We start from the raw sequence: 15168 nt of genomic DNA, 5'->3' as shown, positions 1-15168 counted from the left end.
CTCTATTCATGTTTGTTAGATTCATCTTAAAATACGACCGTTAAAAACAATTTTAAAATTGAAATATTATATAAAAATCCCTATAATAAAATTGAGACATTATACAAAATAAAAATGATTGTGTAATTATATAAAATAAACTTGATTATATAAGTATACAAAATAAAATTGAGATATTATATCACAATTCCTATAATAAAATATTTAATATTTGAAAATATAAACTAGAATTTTAGTATATCCTAGATGGTTATAAATAAAAATTTTAATAATTTCGTATATCTTTAGACCAATACTGTGAAAATTTAATATGTTATGATATCCTAGGGGTTTACTCGAAGTCAAAGTGGTTTTAAATCAGGTATCTTTAGATTCGCCTTAAAAACCATGAAGAAGAAGAATCGTTAGTTGGATACGCGAAATAAGGAAATAAAATATATTTACCGTTGCGCACATAAACCGCCTTTAGAAACCTACATATATCAGTAATCAATCTGCACTCCCTTCGATCGTTCTTCTCCAACAGCATTAGCAAGCTACCCATGATAAGTCTCTTCAAGTACCCATGTATGTCTGTATTTTGCATCTTTTAATTTTCTCTTCTGTCGATTGTCTTGTTTTTGATTCTTCTTTGACAGATTTTTTCCGAGGGTTTTCATTTTGAAAGGCTAACAGTTTCTTATACAGTTTTTTCCTACTTGAAAATTGGGGGTTTTTCCACTTCTTGGTTATCGATCAGTTTCTTGTTTTTCATCATGTTCTTCATTTTATGCATAGATAATCTTTAGAATCTTTTGGTTTTGTTTATTTGAAATAGTTTTTGATAGTCGATTGATCCTGCTCTTTAATCTTCTTAAGTTCATTGTTTGGGTTTCTTGGTCAATCATTAAGAACAAGAAGATAGAATGAATCAGAATAAATTTTTTGGGGGTTTTCCCCTTCTATCGTAGGGAGGGTTTGATGAATATTTCTGAAAATAGTTGAGAGATGTGTCTTGTTTCGTAATGCTTTGTTAGATGGCTTATCTGTTCCATATAAATATATTATTTTTTGAATTTGTTCATCTACAAACGTGTTTTCTTTCTGGGTTTCTCTAGATGAGCAATTCCAAGTTATTTTTATGTGCTTTGTTGTAGGAGTAGAAATAAAGGGATATCACATATATGTAAAAGTTATTTTTCTTCAATGATATAGGTTCAGTGATTATCTCCACTAACCTGTTTATTTTGTGGATATTATATATACCTTACAGGAGACAGATTGGAGGCTGACTAATGATGATGATTTTGAAGTATCTTTGTTTCCATATTGGTCTTTATGTGCATGTTTTCTCTCTTTTATTGCAGTGTAATGATTCTGTTCTTGAAATCTGAGATTATTAACAACCTTTTGATTGTGAATCTTAAGATCATCTCATTGAGTCATATTTTGTCTCTATTTTTACATGTTTCAGATCTAGATTATCTGTTTATAACAGTGTGTAATGAAGTCTAAATTATTAACTACTGATTTGAACTTAACTTCTCTTTCTTTTCCCTTATTATGCAAGCTTTTGTGTGGTAACCTTTTTATAGTTTCCAGTTAAATGTTTTTCCTTTTCGAGTTCTTTCTGTGTTGCTCATATATGTTTGTAGACTATTTTCACGTGTTTAGGTTATTAATTATCTTTATTTTGTTGGCTAAGCTTTTAATGTATTCTGTTGTTGTTTAAAAGATAAAGGGACATCAGTGTCACTTGTAGTTTTTACTAGTTTCCAGTTAAATGCTTATATGAATCATGAGTAGTGTGGTCAGGAATTTCTTTCTTTGATGCTATGGTTTTTTTTCCAACTGATTGTGTGTTCTACACTATTTAATTAGTACCATATTCATGCTATGGAATGTATATTTAGTGTTTCTTTTTGGCTTAATGGGTTAAGCACTTAATCTGGAGAGCTATATGACTGTTTCTATTTTGAATCTTATGATGACTAAATGTTTTTTACTCATATTTAGTTCTCATCAAGTCTTCATTCAGACCCTCGATTCATAGCAGTGAGTGTAGATTGTGTGCCTTTTGAATATTAATATTAAGAGCATCACATTCTTTTTCTACAGTTCCTATGGTGGCAACAAATGCATGTATGGATCCAAAGATTCAATTCTTTGTTTATCATATGTTGTTTTTCATCTGTCACTTGTCTTGTTCTTGGTTCTTCTTTGATGGGTTTATTTGAAGGGTTTTGATTTTTGAATGACAGAGGTTCCTTATACAATTCTTTCCAACTTGAAAATTAAGGTCATTGAGTTTCTTGGTTATCGGGTTCTTTTTTTTTTCGTCATGTTCTTCATTTTATACAGAGATATCAGTATGGCTTATATAACAAATATTTTTCTTTAATGATTATCTCCATTAACTTGTTTATTTTGTGGATATATACCTTACAGGATAACTAATGATGATGATTTTGAAGTATCATCTTTTCTATAATGGTCTTTATGTGTTTCCTTTTTTATTTTTTTGGTTTCTGGTTGAAAGTTGGGGAGTTCTCTTCCATTTTGGTGAGATGTTTTCTCAATGTGGATATTCCATTCAAGTAGGTGTCTGATTTCAGCTCTTTCTTTCTCTCTTTTATTGCAGTGCAATGATCCTGTTCTTAGAATCTAAGATCCTCTCATCTTTTTTTTTTCTTTTTTTTTTCTATAGTTGCTATGATGACACCAAATGTACATCTGTTTACTTAGATTCAGTTCTTTTCAATTCTTGCATGCTGGTAAATTACAATTGAGTTAGGTTGTCCTTTCTTATTAGTAAGTAACCTTTTGATTTGACCTTAAATTCACTTGTTTCCCTTCTTTTTTGGGTCTCTTTATAAGGTTTTATGTGCTCACCTTTTTTTTTTTTTTGCAGTTGCTATAGAGGCCCCACCCAAAGTCAATGGATGTTTACTCAGAATCCATTCCTGTGATGGTGGTAAATTGCAATTAATTAAGCTTGTTTGCCTTTTCTTATTCACCTTCATATTCATACTCCTAGGCATCCTTCATATTCACAACATTCTGTGCTTGAAATCTATATCATCGACCTTTTGTTTGTAAATCTAAAGATTGATTATGTTCTTGTCAACTCTTGCACAGTGGTAAATTTCATTTTAGCTGGTTTGTCTTTTCTTTTTCACCTGAACTTTTTTTCACTTACTTAATGCACACATATTTACTCTGATTTGGTTCTTGTCAACTCATACATGATGTTAAATTGCAACTGAGATATCCCTTAAATCCATGTAAAATGACTATTTCACCCACATTTTTGTATTTTTACTAATTCTTCTGTACATGAACTCACAACAATGAACTTTGAATCAAATGGTCTTTTCTATCTTGCTCCTATTTGTTGGTTGAATCTTTCTAATCTCTAATGGTATGGGCTTTCCAGGCTATTTGCAGGAAGGACATTATGTTCAAAACAACTCGACTAATAGCCTGAATATGATGTCCCTCTTGTAGACTATTTTCATGTGTTTAGGTACCACTTTCAGGTATATATTATTCATCTTTTTATTTTGTTGGCTAAACTTTTAATTAATGTATGTATTCTGTTGTGGTTTGAAAGATAAAGGGATATATCAGTGTCACTTATATGAGTTTTACTTCTGTTCATAAATATTAATTCTCTGATTTGTAGTTTTTACTGTAATGAGGAAAAGTTCAACTCTGTCTAATTGTTCTGGTTTTCCTCGATGAGAAATGAAGGAGCTTTTTACATTGTTTAATTAAAAATGATATCATTAACCTTTTCCTTTTGATATTAATATTAAGATCATCTCATCTTTTTTCTACAGTTGTGATGATGCATGGTGACACAAAATGCATGTACGTTTACTCACTCAGATTCAGTTCTTGTCAACTCCTGTACGTTGCTAAGTTGCAATCTAGAGGGAAATTGTCAGAAAAGTCCCAATATTTTCGGAAAAGTTACATTTTAGTCCCAATTTATTTTTTTTGAACAGACAAGTCCCGGTTAGTTGATTTTACATGGTAATATGTCATTTCCTGTTAAAAGAAAAAAAGGACTTTTTTGTTAATTTGAGCCAAAATGAAATAATCGGGGCTTTTATGTTAAAAAAAATTAGGACTTAACTGTAACGTTTCCGTAAATATTGGGACTTTTCTGACAATTTCCCTCTAGATTATTAATCTTTTTGTTTATGAATCATAAGATCATATTAATGTCAAAATTTTCTACTCATATTTAGTTATTTGAAGCTATGGATATGGTGATTTTTCTGATGCTCTCTCTGTATGTGGATATATACCTTACAGGAGACAGATGGGAGTCTGACTAAATCTAATGAATTTAAAGCATCTTCTTTTCTATAATGGTCTTAATTTGTTTTGCTTTTTTGGGTTTCTGGTTGAAAGTTGTGGAGCACAAGCATGAGACTTCTCCTTCCATTATGGTGGGATATTTTCTCAATGTGGATGTGTCTGATTTCAGCTCTCTTTCTCTCCTTTATTGCAGTGTACTGATTCTGTTATTGAATCATAAGATCATCTGAGCTTTTTATATAGTTGCTATGATGACTAAATGCCGCTATGTTTTACTCATATTTACTTCTCATCAACTCTCTATTCGGACACTCGGTTCATAGCAGTGTCTGTAGATTATTCAAATTTTAGTTTTGAATCTTAAAATAGGTGGAAAAAAGAAATATTAAATTAGGATTAGAACTTAAAAATTAATGTCTTCCAAAGTTAGAAGCTTTTTTTTTGTCTTCCGGAAAAAGATGTCAAAAAGATCTTTTTATATATCCTTTGTCTTCTGAAAAGCAAACAGTCTTTTTCACAAATGTCTTTCCTCCCGTAGACATAAGAGGTCAAAAAGAGCTTTTGGCAGAAAACAAACACCACTTTAGATTATATCAACCTTTTAGTTTTGAATCTTAGAATCATCTTATTCTTGTTCTACAGTTTCTATGGTGGCAACAAATGCATGTTTGTCCTTTCTTATTCACCTATTTTTCTTTCCATTATCTTCAGATGCCTGGGGTCTTTTTCTTTAGTTCATGACTTTTTTTTTCCCCCATTATTAACCTTTGTCCCATTTGTTTCACACATGTTTATCCTTGATTTTCTTTTAAATTAGTTTGTTTGTGTCTCATGTCAAGAGAGAGAGAGGGCTTATTTGAATGGCTTTACTATCCTATGTTAGTATATGTAATGAACTTTTACCATTCTATATAACTGAGAATAAATTTATGAAAGCTTAATTGATTATGAATCTTAAGATCGTCTCATCTTTTTTCTGTTGTTGATATGGTGGCACCAATGTTTTATTCATAGTTTTTCTCTGGTTGTGGAATTAGCAATATCCCTCTTCTTTTAACCTAAATCAGTTATCTGTATGATCTCAGAGGAATCGACTACAGATTGTTAATATTGTTCATTTTACTCTGTTTGTGTGTATGTGTGCTTATAGTCTATGGATCAGGAACTGTAGGTTGCTTGATTATATGAAATATGAATATAATGGTGTTTATGTGAATGATGATTTGTGGGTTTACTCAAAGTGTGTATAAGGAGGTGCTTTAATCACTCCTGAAAGTCATGCTTTTAGCCCATTGCCTGATTGGTATGTTGATTTCAAGAATCTGTCTTTTTGTTTTAACTTTTTTTTCTCTAATAGGTTATTTCTAAGCTTCTCGTGAAGAATAATTTGATAGGAGCAACACAACTGGGGAGCACATACATGTTATTATGTATATAGCAAAAATGCAAGGTTGAGAGGTATTGATGTTTTTAATTATAAGAAATTTCTTTTGAATGGTAGTTTGATTTGAGTGATGTTTATATTTGTGGTTCAAGGTTTGGTTTGGGAATATCCCTCAATAGTTGGATTTGTAGGTAGGTAGGTAGACTTTATTGTCTTTTTTGTCCCACAAAATGATAAAGTTTTAACATCAAGATAAGTTTTCCCATATTTTAAAAACATTATTTTACCTCTTTTTTTTACTATTAAAGTTTTTGATTTCCATATCTGGTATTCCATCTACATATGAATTTCTCAGTATAAAGGAATGTCTATACTTTTTAAAATGTAATTTTTTTTAAATCTTAAAAGTCTTGACAAAACTACTATAGGTGGTAAGTCACATTTCATTAGTAGACTTGGATGAAGGAAACACTTGTTTATCTTATGATAAATGCAATAAATGACAATGTACTTTCATTGATTTGTTTATTATAGCATCAGTCTTCCTATTACAACATGGCACTTTGAAATACTTACCCAGTTATAGCAATATCTTACAAATACAAAACAATTTTTACTGTTATTAATTATAATAAGGCATATTTTTCAAAGTATAATGCCCTACTAAATAAGAAAAATATCAATCCTTTAATTGAAAATACAATGTTATGAACTTATAATCGAAGTAAGATGCTACAATACACAAGTTCAATTCATGAAAGCATTTAGCTATTTGCTTGAACTGAACATTATTGTGTTTTTACTTACAGTCCTCTTCCTTTTGATCATTGATAATACTGATAATGAATTTCTTTTCCTCTCTTTGTTTCATGCGTTAATATGATCTTGAATTCCAGTTTTTGTTTCTTGTTATACAACCTTAATTAATGTGGTGTGGTTTAGGTTGTTTGCTCTTTCCTCTTCCTTTTGATCATTTATAATAAATAATAATACATCAGTCAGCATTGTTAGTTTTTATTCATTGTACCTCAAGAGTCAAGAGCAATGCAATTTTTCTTAAATATTCAGGAGGATATAATGCTAGAATTTAAGGGGCACAAATAGGTGACTTCTCTTCTCTTCTATTAATTGCAATTGAGATCTTTTTCCTTTTTTATTCACCTACTTCTCTTCCATCCTCTTGCGATTTCTTTAGTTAATGACTTTTTCTTTTATTAATCTTTTCATTATGAATCTTAATTATATCTAATTTATTTATACTTTTGCTATAGCGGAGGGAAATACACATATATGTGTTTACTGAAAGCCAGTTCTTTTCAACCTTTGCTTTTGTGGTAAATTGTTGTTTGTCCATTCTTATTATTTACCCCCCTTTATTCATGTTCATGTGCATCCTATCTTATAGATTTTACATTTTTTTTATAAAACTTTCAAATGTTTCCTTAAACATGTATCATATTTTACTATATCAAGTCATTTTCTTTTGAAAAATCAACCCAATTAAAGCATTGCACTATTCGCTTTTCGCATTTTAACTTTCAAAAAATTTCTTATTGAGGTATTTCACTTTTAAAAAATCTATAAATTCTTTTTTTGATTATTATTATGGTTTTGATGTATGTAATATGTTCATGGACTTCTTCTTTTTTTTCTCTAGATTATGCTATTTAGGTTTGGAGATAGAATTTAGGTTTTCTTGTCTGGAAACGAGTTTACTTTCTTTTTAATCTGAAAAATGTAATCAAGAATTTCAACAACTCTATTATTGATAACATAATGGAGCCTTTTTAGGTTGTTTTATTGTTGCTGAAGCAAAATCAAATAGCAGTGTAATTAACTTTTCCCTTTCTATTTTACAGCTTTTAAGTCCTTAATCTTATGCTAGTTTTAGTTAACTTTTCCCTTTCAAATAGCAGTGTAATTAACTTGTCCCTTTCGATTCCATGTTTGTTAATTTTAGTTTTTTTTTTTCATTGTACCTCAGGAGCAATGCAATTTTAATTTAGTATTCAGGAGATGATGCTAAAATTTAGGGGGCACAAACATGTGACTTACCTGCTCTCTCTGTTCATATCTCTATTCAGTGATATGTTTTTGCAATTATAAATTTATATTAATAAAACCTTATAAGACACTTAAATTACACAAATTTTATAACACTTGTTTTCGGATTGTTTTTCTTGCACTTTTTATCCTTTTTGGATTTGGTCTTTGGGCTTCATGCCGCCCATGTAAAATGACTATTTTGCCCACATTTTTTATATTTTTACTAACTCTGTACAAGAACTCATGCAATCACAACAATGGACAGAAACTCACAACCAATGACTTGTTTGAAGGAGGTCAAAGATCAGATGTTATGAAAGGTTTTAAAGCTCAAAGGTATGTAATTTTCCATTCAACAAAATTGAGAGTTATTTATCTGATGCAGAATTGATTATTTTAAAGGCCACAATAATTTAATTTTTGGGTTTGCCCATTACTGTTATTGATGAGGTGCCACCTAAGAGAACTGTAAACAAAATAAAAATCAACATTTAACATTTCCTGTTAGGTGAAAGAAGTAACTGTATGTTGAATATTAGAATATGACTATCCTACCTTTCATGTGCAGAAACATGATCATGTTTACAAATCATTATGTGGATATCTTGAACATGTGTAGAAATTAAAGAGCACAAGGGTATCAAGGAAGTCTATGATGAGGTAAACTTCTCTAAGCTTTTCTTTTCTTTGATGGTTCCATTTTTTATCCTTTCTATTATGAGTCTTAAGATCATATCACCTCGTTTTTATAACATCGTGCATTTTAGTTTTCTTTCAGTTACAACATTATAACTTTTAAATTTAGCCTGTCAAGGCATTTTACTTTTAAAAATCTATCGTATTTTTCAAAATGAGTTATTTTATTTTGACAAACTACCAATTCTTTATGATGACATTTACTATACTTTTTTGGAAAGTGAGGGTAATAGGTCATTTATTCTCATTCAGAAAGAAACATGCTTTATCTATACAGTATTTTTCTCCATACAAACCATTTCACCCATTCAGCCACTTTACCATGTCTGTATTTTTTAAATTTATTTGGATTTTGTTTATTGTTGATAACAGTCTTTTGGTGAACATGGAGATTGTTTAAGTTGTTGTAGAAGCAAATCCTAAAGAATGAACTTTTTCCTTTATTAGCTCTTTAATTTTGTTATGAATCTTAATATCACATCTTGTTTTTTTTGAAGGGTTTTGATTTTTGAATGTCAGAGGTTCCTTATATAATTCTTTCCAACTTGAAAATTAAGGTCATTGAGTTTCTTGGTTATCGGTTTCTTGTTTTTCATCATGTTCTTCATTTTATACAGAGATAATCTTTTAATTTTTTGGTTTTATTTATTTGTAATATATTTGCTACTCTCTATTCTTTTTAAGTTCATTGTTTGAGTTTCTTTGTCAATCATTTAGAATAAAGAAGATACATAATGAAACATAGTGATTTGATTTGAGTGATGTTTGTATTTGTGGTTCAAGGTTTGGTTTGGGAATATCCCTCAATAGTTGGATTTGTCATGAATTGTATTTGTAGGTGAACTTTATTGTCCCACAAAATGATAAAGTTTTAACATCAAGATAAGTTTCATAAAACCTATATAATAAGCCCATATTTTAAAAACATTATTTTACCTCTTTTTTTTACTATTAAAGTTTTTGATTTCCATATCTGGTATTCCATCTACATATGAGTTCCTCAATCTAAAGGAATGTCTATACTTATTAAAGTGTGTTTTTTTAACTCAAAAGTCTTGACAAAACTACTATGGCTATAAGTTTCATGGTGAAAACTGTTTCTTCTTTTGTTTCTTGTTATACAACCTTAATTAATGTGGTGTGGTTTAGGTTGTTTGCTCTTTCCTCTTCCTTTTGATTTTTAACCGTTCTATTAAGATCATATCACCTCGTTTTTAATAGTTTCTATGATGACTAAATGCATGTATGCTCTACTCATATTTAGTCTTCTCATCAACTCTTTATTCAGACACTCGATTCATAGCAGTGTATAGATTATTATATTAAACTTTTGATTTTTAAGCTTAAGAGCATCTCGTGAATGAATGGTGGAAAATTGCAATTGAGATAGATGGTTTTTTCCTTTCTTATTCACCTACTTGTCTTCCATCCTCTTGAGATGCTTGGGGTCTTTTTCTTTATTTAATGAAAATTTCCATTATTAACCTTTTCATTATGAATCTTAACAACATCTAATTTATTTATACAGAGTCTATAGTGGAGGAAAACACACATATATGCTCACTGAAAGTCAGTTCTTGTCAACTCATGCTTGCTGGTAAATTGCAGTTTGTCTGGTTTGTCCATTCTTATTTACCCTTATTTTATATATTTTACATTTTTTTTTCCTTCAAATTAATCTTCTTTAAATGGTTTATGATCCAATCCCATATTAATATATCTTCATTTGCTTAATAACCTTTTAGATTTGTTCACGAGTAAGCAAGCCCAAAAAATTTATCTTCAACCCATGTCTATGTATTTCATATAAGGCTTTTTGCTTTTAAAAATCTATCATATTTTTCAACATGAAGGCATTTTCTTTTGAAAAATCAAACCAAACATGACATCATATCTTCATTTTTTACATAATAAGCACACTTCCCTTTAAAAACTCAACCCATTTATAGCATTGCACTTTTTAGTTTTATTTGTGTTAAAACGTTGCAACTCTCAATGCATTTTACTTTGGAAAATATTCATCTTTTTCTATGGTTGCTATACCAAATGTACATCATCTGTTTACTTAGATTCAGTTCTTGTCAACTCTTGAATACTGGTAAATTACAATTCAGTTCTTGGAATTTAAGATTATAAGTAACCTTTTGATTTGACCTTGTTTTCCCTTCTTTTTTCGGGTCTCTCTATAAAGTTTTATGTGCTCACATATTTAATAGTTTTTACTAGTTTCCAGTTTATTATTTTCCCTTTTTGAGTTCTTTCCATGACCTTGTTTATGTTGTTATACATGAGCTATGCAGTAATATATCTGCCTTCTTATCTGGAGATGGAAATTGTTCACTTCTCTTGAATGTGTATCATTTTTCTCGAAATCTTGATTGTTAAACTTTTAATTATGAATGCTAAGATCATTTGTGCTTTTTTCTTCAATGCATGTGGAGTTTGTTCTTGTCGATTCATAAATGGTGTTAAATTGCAATTGAGATAGTTTGTTGTTTCTTATTCGCCCACTCTATTCATTTTACTTGCATCCTATCTATGAAGCAGTGCATTGAACTTTTATCATTTTGCATTTAGGAATTTTTATTAATAACCTCATTGTTAGTGTTTGATAACATCTCATTGTTTTTCAAACAGTTTTTTTTTCTTCAGTCCAATTGATTATGAAGCTTGATAACAACTCATCGTTTTTCTGTGGTTATAAATTATTAACCTTTTGATTCTGAATCATGTATGTTTACTCATGTTGAGTTCTTGTTAACTCTTGCATTGTGTTATCCTATCTATTCCATATTAATATATTTTCATTTGTTTAATAACCTTTTGGATTTGTTCATTAGGAAAGGTAGCCCAAGTGTGTGTTCTTCAACCTTAGGAATCCTATCTAGTTATGTACCTATGGTGGAACCTAATAATACATGCATTCATGTTTACTTTGATTTGGTTCTTTTCAACTCATTTGTGGTGCAAAATTGCAATTGAGATGTTTGTTGGTTGTTTCTTATTCGTATTATTTGCCCAGTCTATGATAGCATTGCAAATGAATTTTTTCCATTTTGCACTTGAAATATATATTATTTCATAACTCATCTTTATCTTTTATAATTACTTTTTTATAACTTTTATTCTTATTATATAGTGGGTATCCTTAGCATGTTTATTACATTTTGCTTCTAGTTAATACATTTTACTTGTTTATCTGTTAAATGTGTTGTCCTTATAGAGTTCTTAAGGGGGTAGTAGATGGGGAACTACATGATATTTTGATCTAGAAAATCATAGAAATAACTATTCTATTACTCCACTGTTTTCAAAGTGATACATTGGCATTTTACTTTTAAAAATCTATCGAATTTTTCATTATTAAGGCATTTTTTTTTTGAAAAATCTACCTAGAAACAATAGCATTGTACTTTCTTTTTTATATAATAAGCATATTTCCCTGTAAAAAATGATCCCACTTGTATCATTGCACGTTACAGTTTTATTTGTGTTAAAAACATTGTAACTTTCAAGTATTTTCTTCTCTAAGGCATTTTATTTTGAAAATCATATCATTTTTTTCTTATCAAGGCATTTTACTTTGAAAATTCAACCAATTTATCTTTATGTACTTTGTTGTTGGGGTAGAAATTTAATAAGGGGATAAATGGGTATCACATTTATTTTTATCTCCATTAACTTGTCTATTTTGTGGATATATATACGGAAGAGAGGAGTTAGGTTTTGATTGTTAGAGAAGTCATTTCGTTGGGAGAGATCTGAATGATAGAAGTTGTAATGTAATTTTTTGTGTTGTAGATCTAAAGTAGAGCATATAAATATAAGAGTATTCACCTTTTGATTATAAATCTAAAGATTGCCTCATGCTCATATATTATTATATTCCTGTCAACTCTTGCATGGTGGTAAATTAATTGCAAGTGAGCTGGATCTTTTTTCAACTCTTGGATGATGGTAAATTGTATCCTATCTATTTATAGAAATGTAATAAATTATGTTATTGAAATCTTCTTAATTAATTGTTAAACTTTTGATTATGAATCCTAAGATCATATGAACTCTTTCCTACAATTGCTATTGTGGCATCTAATGCATCTATAGTATATGTATACTCACATTCATTTCTATGCATGATGGTATGTATGTATATTCAGTATTTGCCTTCTTATTTTGGAGATAATATAAGTTGTTTATATATCTCTTGTTAATGTTTTTTGGTAATGATGAAGTCTACCTCTTATAGTGACTTTCTTTTGGTTTTCCGTTTAATTTTTTGGTGAAGCAAAAAAAGCACCTGTAATGAACTTTCACCATTCTATGATTGAAAGAGTTCTTGTCAGATTAGTTATTTTTCAACTATCACACATTTTCGTTAGTTGATTGATGATATTCACCAAAGTGCTAATTACTTGTAATTTATTATAATTTTCTTTTTGGGTTTCTCTAGACAAAACTTGTATTCCAATGCTTCCTATCTGTTTATAGCAGTGTAATGGAATCTAAATTATTAACTACTGATTTGAACTTAAGTTCACTTTTTTTTCCCTCTAGTTTTTACTAGTTTTCAGTTAAATGTTTTTTCCTTTTTGAGTTCTGGTAAACTCATGGTTTTTTTTACATGCAGGATTTTTTTGGTACTCCTAGTCATTATATCTATTTATAGCAATGTTATGAACTTTCTTCATTTTCCAATTGAGCATTTATAGATTCTTAAACTTTCATCTTTTTTCTGCAGTTGCCACAGAGGCCCCAAAGTCCATGCATGTTTACTCAGATTCCACTCTTGTCAACTCTTGCATGCATCCTGCATATTTAAATCATTCTAATCAACTTTCACCATTCTGTGCTTCATATCTATATCATATTATCAACCTTTTAATTGTAAATCTAAACATATTGCCTCATGCACAGGTTTGGTTATCTTCTTGTCAACTCTTGCAATTGAGCTTTTTGTCTTTTTTTTTTCCACCTATCTTTAGGCATCCGATCTGTTTATAACAGACTAGTGCAGTTTCACCATTATGTTATTGAAACTTTTAATTTTGGATCATCGTATGAGTTTATCATTTTGCACTTAATGCATGTATATTTACTCTTATGTGTTTTGCTTTTTTGGGTTTGTGGTTGAAAGTTGTGGAGCACAAGCATGAGAGTTCTCTTCCATTTTGGTGAGATGATTTCTCTCTTTTATTGCAGTGTAATGATTCTGTAAGTCAGTTTTATGGCGAAGCAGCCAAAATGTAGTAATGTTGTGAACTTTCATGATTCTATATTTTAATTATATATACCTTTTGTACAGATCCTAAGATAGTTACATTGTTTTTCTACAGGAGAAGGAAAGCTTTGTGAATTATCCTGATGTAGTAAGTTTAATAATATATAGTAAGGGTATCTTGGTCATAAGTCTTAGTAAGTCAGTTTTATTCAAACAGTAAGGGTATCTTTCCATCGTCTTTAGATGCCTGGGGTCTTATTTTAATTATTTATTTCATTATTAACCTTTGTCCCATTTGTTTCACACATGTTTATCCTTGATTTTCTTTTAAATTAGTTTGTTTGTGTCTCATGTCAAGAGAGAGAGAGAGAGGGCTTATTTGAATGGCTTTACTATCCTATGTTAGTATATGTAATGAACTTTTACCATTCTATATATAACTGAGAATAAATTTATAAAAGCTTAATTGATTATGAATCTTAAGATCATCTCATCTTTTTTCTGTTGTTGATATGGTGGCACCAAATGTTTTATTCATATTCATAGCTCCATGAACCATTTGAGCCATACTTTTTCTCTGGTTGTGGAATTAGCAATTTCCCTCTTCTTTTAACCTAACTTAAGACTTGTACTCTAAATTTTTAAGAACCATCTAAATCAGTGCACTGTATAATCTCAGAGGAATCGACTACAGATTGTTAATATTGTTCATTTTACTCTGTTTGTGTGTATGTGTGCTTATAGTCTATGGATCAGGAACTGTAGGTTACTTGATTATATGAAATATGAATATAATGGTGTTTATGTGAATGATGATTTGTGGGTTTACTCAAAGTGTGTATAAGGAGGTGCTTTAATGACTCCTGAAAGTCATGCTTTTAGCCCATTGCCTGATTGGTATGTTGAATTTCAAGAATCTGTCTTTTTGTTTTAACTTTTTTTTTTTTCTCTAATAGGTTATTTGTAAGCTTCTCATGAAAAATAATTTGATAGGAGCAACACACTGGGGAGCACATGTTATTATGTATATAGCAAAAATGCAAGGTTCATTTATATGTTTCTTTGTGATTATTAATTCAGTAATGCTCAATGATCAAAATGATTGGTTTCATTTGTGCAGAAAGTTCAAAATCAGGGATTCCTATCCTATCCTCCAAAGCATGTTGAGAGAAACACTTCTTTTTTCCTTCACTGAAGATGAAGGAAACACTTGTTTATCTTATGATAAATGCAATAAATGACAATGTACTTTCATTGATTTGTTTATTATAGCATCATTCTTCCTATTACAACATGGCACTTTGAAATACTTACCCAGTTATAGCAATATCTTACAAATACAAAACAAATTTTACTGTTATTAATTATAATAAGGCATATTTTTCAAAGTATAATGCCCTACTAAATAAGAAAAATATCAATGCTTTAATTGAAAATACAATGTTATGAACTTATAATCGAAGGTAAGATGCTACAATACACAAGTTCAATTCATGAAAGCATTTAGCTATTTGCT

The 15168-nt window shown here is 29.7% G+C and overlaps 1 long non-coding RNA gene across 4 annotated transcripts; it reads left to right on the top strand.

Annotated features, from left to right (window-relative positions):
- The first annotated feature begins 340 nt into the window (after nucleotides 1–340).
- LOC128134269 (uncharacterized) lies at nucleotides 341–14981 on the top strand. Of its 4 annotated transcripts, XR_008232619.1 has the most exons (7): nucleotides 778–2576; nucleotides 2687–2790; nucleotides 2891–2953; nucleotides 3416–3518; nucleotides 3822–3852; nucleotides 4303–4439; nucleotides 14609–14981. It is a non-coding gene; the product is annotated as an uncharacterized LOC128134269 (long non-coding RNA). The 4 variants fall into 4 exon arrangements; XR_008232617.1 differs by lacking the exons at nucleotides 778–2576; nucleotides 2687–2790 and adding an exon at nucleotides 341–567; XR_008232620.1 differs by having other exon boundaries at nucleotides 781–2790.
- The last annotated feature ends 187 nt before the right edge of the window (nucleotides 14982–15168 follow it).

This window comes from Lactuca sativa, chromosome 5, assembly GCF_002870075.4.
Source record: "Lactuca sativa cultivar Salinas chromosome 5, Lsat_Salinas_v11, whole genome shotgun sequence".
Classification (NCBI taxonomy): domain Eukaryota; kingdom Viridiplantae; phylum Streptophyta; class Magnoliopsida; order Asterales; family Asteraceae; genus Lactuca; species Lactuca sativa.
The sequence above is the reverse complement of the archived record's forward strand: the minus strand, read 5'-3'. Positions and strand labels throughout refer to the sequence as shown.